The sequence below is a fragment of the Varanus komodoensis genome, unplaced genomic scaffold, assembly GCF_004798865.1.
Source record: "Varanus komodoensis strain SLA01 unplaced genomic scaffold, ASM479886v1 scaffold29_1, whole genome shotgun sequence".
Lineage (NCBI taxonomy): Eukaryota > Metazoa > Chordata > Lepidosauria > Squamata > Varanidae > Varanus > Varanus komodoensis.
In genome coordinates, this window is record NW_025335759.1 from 4,700,655 (window position 1) to 4,708,992 (window position 8,338).

Consider the following 8,338-nt stretch of genomic DNA (forward strand, 5'->3'; position numbering starts at 1 on the left):
ACCAGAATAAAAGGACAGAGATTAAGACTATACAAAGAGAGAACTTCTAGGACAGGTAAACCATTAGCATATCTAAGAGTGTACCTCCAAAGGACAGGCAAACATTAGCATTTCTAAGGTGCACTCAGGGAGTAAGACATGCAACATGGTTTCCTGTTCCAATCAGGAATCCCACATTAAGTCTAAGGCTGTTCTTACAGTGTCCGGCTTTTAACACCCATTGTATGGCAAAGCTTTTGCTCTTTTTGTTTTGACAGTGTGCAGTTGGAGAGTTTTATTCCTTTTATTTCATTTCCAGATTAGTTTCTGAAGAAGCAAGCTTCATTTCACTCGAAAATGTGGCATGCCTCTTCAGCATCATCAGGCCCTCTGTAGGCAATGTCAAAGAAATCTTTGGTTACCTAAATCAATATTTCCGATAGCTGTGTTGGGTTTCAGCCACATGTCTCAATCCACAGTCAGCAATTGACATGCAACAGCTAGACGTTTGTATATAAGTCAGGCACAAATTCAGATGTGCAGATTTCTAGCTGTTCAGAATTACTGTGATGGGTTGGTCATCCACAGGTACATAATCAAATGTATAACTATGCACCCCATGGAAAATAATAGCTTTTGCTCACAGGTTGAGATCTAGCCAACAATGCATGGATAGAAGGTCGCTTTTGTGTACAGATCTCCTTCTCCAGATGGAAGCTTTGGTCTTTATTGCTCAGAAACTTATCCCTGGCAAGATTAGCCAATTGAATACAAAAATTCACTGACACAATCCTCAAAAGAATTCAATAGGTATAATATAGCCTGGGGCTGAACTGGACCAAGCAAGCTATTTGCATTTGTTATAAAATATTCCCCATAAGAAGGCAGAGCTCACATAATCGCATTATTGTATTTTCCATAGCACCACAATGCTGACATAATTATATTACAGTTTTTTTAAGGCTATTATATAATTGAAACCATGTCAGGGAAAGCAAGATCTCTTTTCCTTGTGAACATATCCAAGTAGGTCTGGTCAAACTGTTGCCCAGAAAGAAATCTGCAGTTCTTCCTTTTAATGGCATGATTGAAGCAGCCTTTAGAAAACATACTGTTTATTTCTACAAATTTAGTGTCCTACAACTACTAATGCCAAATGTCTATATCACTGAAAATCTTGCATGCTCCTAAACCGAATCAACTGGGTTCAACCAAAGATAACAGTTTTTCCAGTGTTATGAATTCCAGGGCATCCAGGGCGTAGTTCTTTGACTGGTGAGTCCAAAGTCTAAGGTCAGCATCACTGGGGACCTGCCAAGGACCATGTCCTTGGAGGGGCCCCTGCAGCCAATATGGGGAGCCTTCTGGTGAGCATCCTTGCTGCTGTTGGGAAAATTTGGATAAACCCTGTCTGAAAAGCATTACTCCTGTGTGCCTCAAATCCTGTCTACCTTCTCAAAACCAAGCTGTCACTGTTTAAAATGGCATCTCCCCCACCACTCCTTTCTCTCACCTTTAGCTGTGGGCTACAGTAGACAGGCCATTCAGTCCAAATGTACATTGTAAATAGTCATTGTTGGAATTCAGTTTACAAGGAAGTATCTTTTGATAGCCCAGAGGCTCCATGTGCCCTGGCCAATTCAGAATGTCTCAGTCTAGATAAGAGTCTTGAGCTCATGCATAGTTTCTCAGTGGCTTGAATTTGCATATCTGAGCAGACCTGGAGATGGGTTCAAGCTACTGAACTAAAGTGTCAATACAGGCAATTAGAAATATTGTAATCTTATTGTTACTGTGTGATTGACTGACATTTCTTTATCTGTTCTGTATGTGATGACCTCAGAATCTTATTGTAATCTCTGCATTCTGTCATCAATTGCCCTGTACCTGTATGTGACTGGGAGTGTATAAAAACTCTCTAGCTGTGTTGAAGCTTTGCAGCAGAGTTCACCTCTGCCTGCCCGGTAATGCATGCATTATCTTGAGTACCGCGGGAACCTTGGGGTAAATACAATAAAGCCTCAGATGGGCTGCACGCTTGGTCTTTCCCACGAACCCGAGTTTTATTCCCTCTTCTCAAATTGAGATTCCGGGATTCTGACACTGCTTAAGGTGGCCCCGTGTCCTACCTTGAAAAAGACAGCCACCAATTAGAAGGACAGTCTGTTTGAAGGCATCCTCCCTTTCCAAGGGCTGTCCTATCCAAGGCTGGTTTAAAGAGAAAGAAGAGCAGAGCAGGGCCGGAAACCGTCCATCCACCGTTAGCATGTGGAAGGTGGACCTGGTCTATGGTGAGGAGGATTCTTCTCTGATCTAAATGATAGCCAGGTGGCTGGTTCCAGGTGTATGCATACTTACAATAAGTCCATTGTTATCAATGCCATTCAGGTAGTCATGACTAACTTATGACTCAGTCTGGAAACAATCCACTATTTCTAAGGTTATCTCTAGACATAGAATTTATGACAACTTGATTCCCATCTATGCCTTGATGAAACCCCCACACTACCCCAAAGTAGCGGGGGCGGGGGGGGGATTCTCACTGATTTCAGTGCAGTTGGGCTGAAACTGAGGCCAGAGATTAAAGGGCTGCAGGGGGAAAAGAGGGGCAGTTGAGGCAAGGGGGGGGGCGGTTGTAGGAATGCAGTCCTGGGAAAGATTAGTCCCTCTTTCGCTGTCTCCCTTGGTCCAATCCTGCCCTCTCTCTAGCAGCCCCGCGTCAGCTGTTTGCATTTAACACCCAAGCCTGTCAGTTGTTTGCATGCAATCAACACAATGTACAGTTTGACACTGAGAGTGCAGAAGAGTTAGACAGTGCAATATGGAAGCTGTTAAACCTTCAGTTTTCACATTCCAAGGCTGTGCACAGCTAGAACCTGGGCAGGAGCTAGAAAATGATTGCTCCCACGGCCTTCCGAAGTTTACCAAGTTTACAGCCCAGCGGCAGGCCCAAAGCCAGTGCAAGCTGGCCGAACTGCTATCGCTTGCCGGAAGCGCTGGGCCATCTGAGTCACACAAGGGCTGGCAGAAGGCCTGCCACAGAGGCTGGGAGCGGGAGCAGAGCTAGCCCTGCCATACCGCTGCCGTGAGCCAGACATTGGCAGGGCTCCGACAACACAAGAATGGCCTCTCCAGCATCCAGTGTGGGCTGAACATCGCTTGCTGTTGTTTGCTGCTCCCTGGGCGCTTCACAACAATTGAATGCATAGAGGACTATCCTATGTGAAGGAGGACACACAGTGTCCGGGTTCACAGTGTTTTGGGCTGCAAGGGCAGGATGTGATGCTGGGCTGGGGGCTTGCAGGACACGTGCCGCTGCATGCACCCCCCCACACACACACACACTCTGTCCTTGTAGCTGGTGGTGGCAGAGACAGGGGGTCTGAGGATCTCTGGGTGAAGGCATGGAGAACACGGGCAGCAGGGGAACTAGTGCCGGGGGGAGAGGGATTTGCTGGGGGATGGGGCACCCCTGAGAATTTCAGTGCAGGCTTTGGGGGGCTGCATGCTTACTCCAGACTAGACCTTGCCTACCCTTTCTATGTCTGTTGCTGCGGAGGATTAAACATAGGCCTTTCTGTCACCAGTGGCATCATGAAAAGCACTGCAAGAGACCAGACCTTTGGCTTGGCGTGGCTTGGCGTGGCTTGGCTTGGCTTGGCTTGGCAGGAGTGCTGTTACTGCTCTCGTTCTCATGCCATATTCTTTGCACACAGCCCGCCTCTGTGCGACTTGGTTTGACCCAGTTCGGTTCCAGCCTACCAAGTTTTGCTTCTCCTGCTTTGCTTGGCTGTTGGCAGCTTGCCTTCCTTTCATGGGCCAGCTTCACTGAATTCCACATCGTATGTATAAGCAGAGCTGCATTTGCTTTAGCCTGGAGGGTTCGGGGATGCTGGCCATAGCTCTGTTTCCATGGGTCAATACTCCGATCAATACACGGCAAGAGAGGTTCAGAGGCTGGCAAGGCCATTGAACTTCCCTCGCTGACAGAGGATGTTACGATCTCTCACAGGAAGCTGCATTATTCCCGGTCAGAACATTTCTTCAGCCCAGTATTGCCCCCTCTGGCATTTCCACCCTGTCACACTGCCAGATGTTTTGAACTCCAGCTCCTGTCCGTCACGACCCTTGCTTTGGTCAGCTCTCACAGTACTGTCTATTGCACCCCCTCTCGCCAATCAACAGCCTGAGCAAGACTTATCGGCCACTTGGCCAAGGTCTCTCCACTCTGATGAGATGCACCGCATTTCTATTTCAATGATAATAATGATTTTTAAATGTGCATTTGTGTTCACGTGTGCATGCATGTGTGTAAATGCAACTCGCTCTCCTCTTTTAGAGGCATTCATAAATAGCCAGTTTAGGAGATGGTGGATTCCCTGAGGTGAGAAGCCTGAGAGAGTCCTGCCCAAGCGCCCTTAAAAACAGCCTCGTCAATGTCTACGTGGACAGAGTTCTTTGAAGCATCTCATTCCTCTGTTTTTACAATCTCGTTTAAGAAAAAACACCAAGATCGCCAATTTTGGTTGCTGTTGTTTTTTTAAACTGAGCTGGCAAGCTGGACTTAATCACATCAAGGGATTCTGCAAATGAAGGCGGCAAGCAAGTTGGATTTGTAAATCCATTCATTAGGGCTTGCATGTGGGGTTCATTATCTACAAAGAAAACCCAAAGGCTGCCCAAGGTGCTGTGCATGAAAACAGGCAGCTCCGGGCAACGCAAAGCACCATAATTGATGCCATGTGGGACCAGATTGCCTGGCCTGAAATGGGTGGGTGCTTCCTTCACTCCTCTTCACCCAACGCACAGCCTGTGGTTACAGCTCATCCTTTGATCCTTCTTTCTTTGATTTCCCATTATATGAACTTTATTTGATACACTCTTTCTTTCTTTCTTTCTTTCTTTCTTTCTTTCTTTCTTTCTTTCTTTCTTTCTTTCTTTCTCTCTCTCTCTCTCTCTCTCTCTCTCTTCCTTCCTCCTTCCTTCCTTCCTTCCTTCCTTCCTTCCTTCCTTCCTTCCTTCTTCCGTCCTTCCTTCTTTCCTTCCTTCCTTCCTTCCTTCCTTCCTGAAAGGGGTGTTCCTTCCCAGGTGAGCCTCCACTTCACGTGTGGCAAGCTGGAGCAGAACTAGTTGGCAAGAGCTGCTGCTGCTGCTGCTGCTCCCTTTGATTTTAATTCCCCCACAATGTCTCTGGAGCAGCACTGCACTGGAGTTCCAGCAGCCATTTATGAATTGCCCCCAGGGGAGACAGGCAGCACCAAAAAAGGAGGATAAAAGCGGAGATCCATTTGCATAATGTTTGTATATGCTAATTTATATAGGTGCAGCTTTAGAAATCATTACTATAATTTCACTATAAACACAGTACAGTACATCTGGCACATATGGTGGGAATGTAAATACATAAATGAGTTTTAGGAAGTGGTCTATTGAATTTAGTAATTGACGTGGACCCTGGACTAGCATTACTGTCATTATTTAGAGAACAAGTGGGACAAAATACTAAAGATTTGATGACAAATTTATTAACAAGAGTAATAACAGCAAGGAATTGGAAATAAAAGGTGATTATCAAATAGATGACTGGTATGAAGAAGTTTGGAATGTAGCTATTAATGATAAGTTAACTTGCAATATTAAATGGAAAAAGGGGTTGATAAGTGAAAATATTTGGAGACTGTTTATTGAATGTGTCTCAATAAAAGGAAGGGGGTATGAACCATCACAAGAGTCGATGAAGTTCTGGAAGGGAAGTAGGAGTGGGGCAACCTGAATAAATAAACGATCTTACATTAAGTGGAATTATTTGCTGGTCATGGTGGAGATAGCACTGTTATTATTGTATTGTTTAATTATATTTATTAGTAGTGTTTAATCATATTCATTACTAACATATTGGTTGCATTGTTTATGTATGTTCAATTAATAATTTTTTAAAAAGGAAATACAGGGCATACAGTGCTCTTAGTGCCAAAGACAGTGATCAGGCAAACAGTGTGTTGTGCTGTGTCTGATGTGCCGGCCCTGTGGATGGGCCGCTTCAAGGCCTAGCTCTTCCTTTAGATTTGTGTTCATCTTTAAACCAGACCTGGAATGGGCAGCCCTTCCAGCACAGGACTGTTCTCTGTAAGAAAAAGGGGGGCAGAGGTACTGAAGATATTGAAATGGCTGGCCCCCACACAGACCACTGGGATCCAGCCCTGGGAAGAATGGCAGCCTTGATGACTACAGACATATTATGGGGTGGAAGCAGTGCTTGCGGTAGGTCTTTCTGAGGGTTTGTCTTGCAGGTCACCCCCCAGGAGGGCACTTGCCAGATGCTCAGCCTAGATGAGAGCAACTCATGGAGGATAATTCTGTCCATGGTGTCTCCATGCTCTCTGCAGGATTATGGTCCACATGCCTCTTAATACCACTGGCTGGGAAGCAAGACTGCTGCCCCCATGTCCTGCTTGCGGGCTTCCCAGAGACACCTGGCTGACCACTGTGGGAAGCAAGAACCTGGACCAGATGGAGCTTTGGCTGGATCCAGCAGGGTTCTTCCTATCCCAGAGAGATGGAGGTGCTGACCAACTGAGCACATGAACTGGGCGCCACTAAACACTCAAATAGCAGAAAAGTGGCTCAAAGCAGCCCCAGTCTGGTGGCCGGCAGTGGCTTGGACTTCAGCACCCAGCATCCCTGGCAACTGCCCATGCAGGTTGGGAGTCATGGCCAGGCCAGGACCTCTGGAGGGCACCAGCCCGGGAAAAGCACACGCAGAGATGTCCAAGCAGAGCTTTCCTTCAGTGACTAACATGACAACCTTAACTCAGCAATGCTCTCAGGGCAAGCCAGCACAACGGTGGTCAAACAAATGTGATTAATATGGGAGGACTGTGGCAGAGTCAAACATGAGTTGTGTATCCTTTCATTGCAATCATAATTTTGTTTAATGATCTGTGGACTTTCAGTGGAAGTGCCAAATTTAATGAAATGCTTGCTAGACTTTTACCGCTATTGAATTCTGCATTTATAATATTGCAATGCAGAATTAACGTGGCTGGCTCCTGAGGAAAGAACTCACTCCATTTAGGACAGTCATCAAGTGGATGGCAGCCAGCCAGGCAAGCTTGGATTCTGTCAACTTGCCATCTGAGGAAGAGGAAGAAGCTATTGATTGGGTTTCTGCAGGATTCTCTGGAGAGGCATCTAGATCTGAATGAAGAACTAGATACCAGCAAGTACCATGGATTGCTGCATTACAGCCATTAAACTGTTCAGACTAAAACTCAGAGTGTATACACCACCCCACTTGACACTGGAGTCAGCTAACTCAAGGGCATCCAGTGCAATTAGAAAATGGGGGTTCAGGAAATGACCAGGCTCCCTTGTCCATCACCATCTTGGAAAGTTGCTCATCCAGACCAGCAGTACACACTCTGGTGGGCAGCAGCTCTACCTGGGCTCCCACGGAGCTCTTTCTCATCCCCTCTACCTGATCCTTTAAGTGAGGATGCCGGGAATTATGTCTGGACCTCCCAACACGCAAAGTGTGTCCTTTGCTACTGAGCTTCATCCCTACCACACACGACTACTTACTACACGGCCAACTAACTGGGGGCGATTTGCACAAGTGCCCGACCTGAGTGGCGATTCCGGTGTGCCCGACTGCTCTGTCAGTGTTCAGTGCGTGAGGAGGACGCACTTTCCCAGGGCTTGCCCTGCAATAACATTCGCTGTCCAGATGATCAAGGATCCAGACAATTGCTGTATCACGCACACAATCAACTTAATGCATGCTGAACGTGCCGTGGGTGCCGCTTCTGTTTTCAGAGAGGGAAACAAGGTCCTGGTTCTTCCTTGAAAATGACACTGTTGGGATATTCTTTCTCAGGTGCTTCAAGTAACTGGGTAAAGCAACAAAACACCTCTAAATAAAACCTGGTGAGAGCCAATGTAATGCAGTTGGTTGACATAATTTGAAATTCCTTCTGGCCCTCCTCCAGGTGCCTCCCCAGAAGGTACCCACAAGGAAAGGACCCTCTCAGTGGAGGATACTCGTCACCCAATTATGGAATGGTCTCCCCATTGCCAACACTGCAATCCTTCCAGCACCAGGTGAAGGTCATCCTGTTCTTTCAGGTATTAGGAAGCACATGATGACGTTATATTTTGCTCCTAATTTTTCCCCAATTATTGCTTGTTTAAATGTAAGTCCATGTGCCCTGTCTGTTTATATTTGTATGCAGATTTGCATAATATGCATAGTGAATTTGGATGGTTTTTGATGGTTTTTAATCCTGGTAAACTTCCAGAAAGCATCCACAATTATAGAAACATAATAAATAAATGGATCTGTGGCAGCCAAATAACAGAC